General features: G+C 29.4%; 1 protein-coding gene across 1 annotated transcript in view; it reads right to left on the reverse strand.

The window, feature by feature from the left end:
* The window catches only part of LOC108750945, a 50,470-nt gene that overhangs the window by 6,878 nt on the left and 38,294 nt on the right, over nt 1-5,298 (reverse strand). The window lies entirely within an intron of this gene.

Consider the following 5,298-nt stretch of genomic DNA (forward strand, 5'->3'; position numbering starts at 1 on the left):
AATATGTGTATAATAATCTTACTCAAATTAGTGACTTAGCAAGTAAGGTAAACATCCCAATGTTATGTATGTGTGACCGAATATATATACCTATATCCGGACACTTATATAAAATTTATTATTATTAATCTCAAATGCTTTCTTTTATTACTGTATTACAATTTAATTGCATTTAAAGATTACAATTAAATTATAATATTATATTTTAAAAAGCGTATTTGAGACTGTCAACTTAAATAAACAAAGTTTTATGTAAATTCTGAACATGTAGGTACATTTCCATTTACTCTCTCTCTCTCTCTCTCTCCCTCTCTCTCTCTCTCTCTCTCTCTCTCTCTCAGCATATATTCACAACACAGGATATTGTTAGCGAATATCATTTACTTAAAATTCTGACGTTAAAAAAAAATAAATAGATCTAAACGTTTCGGTCAAGTTTTGACCATCGTCAGTAATTAAAAAGTATATTAGAAGTATAATATTAAAAGATATTACACTTTTGCGCTGAATGTAACAATATACAAGTTATTTTCAATCTTACGTTAGTCGAAGTAAAGTAATGAACGATGTTACATATTAAAACCAAATGTTTTTTTCCCATTATCTTCAATTTCTTCGTTAGTCAAATTGATAATGTCGATAATAAAAATTCGTCGATAATAAATATTCCTTATGTGTTCATGCATAAAATATCCTTATTGTGTCACAGATTTCTTTTTTTTAAACTGTGTGTGCAGACACAAAATTTTCAAATATTATTACAAAATATATTAATAATGAAACATTTTTTTGTTTTATATTTATGTTAATTAAATTGAAACGTACCTGCTAGCAACAGCAATCATTAAATTGTTACACAATAATTGTCCAAATTAATACAAATTAATTATTAAAGGATGATCTTCTGTGAGAACATTGTGATATCGACAGTACAGTATTTCTTAAAGTAACGTTCCTTGTACATCTTATTAGGAAGGAAAGGCAAATTAGTAGAGAAGGACGAATCGTTTTTCTTCAGTGAAACGTTGTTAATAGGAAGAAAAATATCTGAAAACCAGTTTGTGTGACCATACCAAATTCTTATCTTTTTATGTGTATCATTTCGGGGATCATCCGAAGTCCAAGTCCAATCTATGGTTCATATCCAGTTCATGGTGAGATACTACCGATATTGTATTTACAGGTTTCTTAATGATTGCTATGTATTTTTTTTTACGTGTCTTGAGCTTTTTTTTAGTTTGTCCAACGTTAAGAAACGTTACAATCACGACAGTTTATTTTGTAAATGTTTAAAAGCTTATCTTTTTTTTAATTTATCTTTATCTGTCTTAATGATATTATTTAAATTATTCAAAGGTTTAATCTTGCATTTAATCAAAGGTGCAATCTTGAAGCCGTATTTATTAATTATATTTTTTAATCTTTCCGTGATGTTATTCATATATGGAACAACAAAAAATTTTTTAAATATTAATGATGTCAAAGTCTTCCGAATTTCTCCGATTATTAACATTATCGAAATTATTTTTAAAGGAAAGTGACTTGATCCTATTATTAATGATTAAGAATAAAAAAATTTTAGAGGATATCTATTGTATATTATTACTCAATGTGTTGATTAAAGAAGAAAAGTTTTTTTCGTAGAATTTTGGATGGGATAGAAATAAGATTCTGTCAATCTATTCAATGGCGACATTTGTTTGTGTTCAATTAAGTGGTTCGAGTAAAAATTTAAGTATCTGCCTGAGTTGTCGGCTTTTTGTAATTATTGAACATAATTCTACCATCCTCCATTGACAATCTGACGTCAACAAAACTTAATTTCCTATTATCATTATATTCGACAGTGAAATTTATTCTTTCGTGATACGCGTTGAAACTACACAGAATAGTATCTATAAGAGCATTGGCATCAAATGTAAAGAGAATTAAAAAAACTCTGCCATTCCAGAATGATTCAGAATATTTTCCAACACGACTACCATTATTTTTTAGGTTTTTCAATAAAACACATGCGGTATTCAAAATATTAATTTTCGTATAAATATGACAACATCACCGTTCCGTTTAAGCTAAAATTATTTAAATTGAATATAATTGACTTCAAAGAATAAGTTTACAGTTTGGACAAAATTTGGATAGGGCTGAAATCGGCCCTTATGAATCCTTCTCCTTTATTACAAACCTTTATTTCTTAAAAATTACATCTAAGTAGTACATATTTTTTATTCTCATTTAAAGGTCTTCCTTTTTCCACTCTCTCAAATTTTATATTTTTTTTATTCCAACTCAGTAAAATTTAATTACAAAGAATTGAAAAAGAGTAAAAGTATAAATTAAAAAAATTTATTTTAAAGGAAACAATTTTATAGTAAAAAAATTTAGTGCTACACGATTAATATAAAATGCACAATATCACAACAAAAAGGTAAAAAAAAGGCAAATATACGCGCTTTTATGTGGGCTCCTTAAAGAAAAAAATGACTTTCTATTCTAAACCTATTCTAAACCAACTTTCCAAACTATCAAAGTAATAATAATTTTAAAAATATAATATATAAAAAGATGCCCCAAAAAGATCAGGAGGTCTGAATATCTCGGAAAATATAAATTTTATTGAAAAGTGTTTCAGACAAAAGCTGTAGAGTTTTAAAAAAGATTTATTTACTGATCTTATATCAGTTTGATCTTGAGTGGCGTCACCAAGGTCAGATCAAAGTCACATCGATTTTTTTTAAATGGCACACCAGCTATTAGGTTTTGGAATCAAAAATAGAGTATGCCATTTAAAAAAAATCGATGTGACCTTGACCAAATCTTTGTGATGCCACTCAAGGTTAAACTGATAAGTAAATAGATCTGTTTGAACTCTACAACTTTCGTTTGAAATACTTTTCTGTAAAACATATACTTTCCGAGATATTCAGGTATCCCGATCTTTTTCAGGCACCCTATATATGTTATATATATTTTAATTATTATTACTTTAACATTTTGGAAAGTTGGTTTGAAACAGAAAATCTTTTTTTTTTTTCAAGAAGTACATATACAAGCGCGTACACTTGACGTCTTTTTTTTTAACTTACATGATATGAACTCAGATGGAAAACAGTGCTAATAGCTCAATTTAATAGTTATAAATGTAATGAAAGTTCGTTCGTATGTGAGTCAACTTAATACAAACAAAGGAGAGAGGAGTGCTAAGATTTCGTAAAAAACATTCGAATATAAAGGATCCAAGAAAGATGTAAATTTAAACCATGTTTTTGTACCCATCTGACCAACATATGACGCGCGCGCGCATCACAGTCTCTGCAATATATACATCACGTCAGAATAAAATAATTTTGGAAGAGCGTCTTTTTGAGCTTTAAGGAGATCCTAAAGTCGTCTGTATTACCGATTAATCAATTTTTGTATAACAATTACTTTCTTTCTTTTTACAAATTCGAAAATGCTTTTTCAGGATTAAAATATATACATTAATACGTGTCTGTAAGATGGGTTTAGGCCGATACGACAAATAATTATTCTTAAAATTTCAATTTCGACAATTTTTTGTTGTTCTCAGAATAAATTCCACCTCACAGACACGTATTAATGTGTATACTTTAATCCTGGAAAAGAATTTTCGAATCTGTAAAAGAGGAAAAAGTAAGTCCTTGCAGAGCACGTAATTTCGTTTTAGGAGAAATATTTTTTTTACGCTTTAAATCTTAATTTTCCATAAACTCAGTATTGCTCAAGTAATCTGAATCCTGCCTCACGCTTAATTTCATCTACAAGATGTAAAACTTTTATATGAAGCAAATGTTAATCTTAAGTGACAATTGTACGTGCCAGAAAAAATTAATTTTTTAATTTTTATCCGATTTGCTCATAAAATCGTGTTTCCCGGGATTTCTTTTTATGCGTTCTTTAATTCTGTAAAAAAAAAATTTGTAATTCGTGAAGCTAATTCGGAGATTTCTCCTCGAATGTAATCGCAATAAAACAAGACGATTTTAGGATCTCCATAAGGAGATGCTGAAATGATGATTGAACTGATCCAGATCGATATTACAAATTTTCATTTCCAATATATAATATATTTACGCTCTCTGAGTTACGTGATCATGCAGAACATAATTGAATCGATAATTACCGACATTTTTATTCCGCTTTCTACATTACCATTTTAGCTCAAGAACGAAAGCATGTATTAGATCCGGTCCCACAAATGTAAGTTACTTTTATTTTCAAAAATTTTCCAATTTTTCCATTTTTTAAATTGAGATAAAATAAACCGGGATTAAAGTTAAATATGTAGAATTATATATATATATATATATATATATATATGCTTTAGAAGTACAGTTATACTATGTACACATGCCATGTAGGCCGCGTTCCAATATACAGAATGAATTTGATAAAAAGTTCCACGTTTTTTCTCGAAAACGATTAGAGATAAGAGGAAGACACCTGTTATTAAAATTGTAAGATAAGTAGGAAGATACACTTCGATGACTTTGAGTAACCTTAAATGTCCTTAGTTTTCATATTACCAATAACAACATTTTTTTTAATGGGAAGGGATATTTTTTGATCAATGATACTCAATGAGCTGAATAATTTTGCATTAGAGTATGTTTTCGGAAATTCAATTCCTCCGCTTAGCCCCCGTTAGACTCTTCACCAGTTGAATGGGACGAATGCAATTTTTAAAGATCCTGAAAAAGATTCCAGGAAAATTTCAACTAAATCTTGTTCTGAGTGAGCAGACCTACAATTTGATGGGAATAACGACCTATTTGAACACTTGGGACCTTGCTAAAATCGACTTTAAACTCAAAATTTGATCATTTTTTTACATTAGTTGGGCTACATTTCTTAAGATGTATATCGTAGGGTAAATGAACTATTGCATCGTGTCCAGCGATCAAAAAAACATACAGTACCACATTTGAAATCCAGATTAAGTCATTTTTGCATCAAATCAAACATGTATAAAGTGTAGTAAAAAGAAATCTATTATTTTTGCATTAAATTGAAGACTTTATTTAGCATAGTTAGAATGATCCGATTTAGGTCAAATATGCACCGTTTTGTTCGATAACTTGTTGCCATTTTGAAGGTAATTTCATTATGCCTCTCTCATAGAAACCCTCGTCCCTATTGGCAAAAAACTGGGACAGTCGATTTTCACAAGCTTCTCTTGAGGCGAATTTTTCACCAGCAAAATCATTCGCCATAGACAGGAACAGGTGGTAATCACTTGGTGCCAGGTCCGGACTATAAGGTGGATGCATAAGAACC

This window comes from Trachymyrmex septentrionalis, unplaced genomic scaffold (assembly GCF_001594115.1).
Source record: "Trachymyrmex septentrionalis isolate Tsep2-gDNA-1 unplaced genomic scaffold, Tsep1.0 scaffold39, whole genome shotgun sequence".
In the NCBI taxonomy this organism is placed as follows: Eukaryota; Metazoa; Arthropoda; class Insecta; order Hymenoptera; family Formicidae; genus Trachymyrmex; species Trachymyrmex septentrionalis.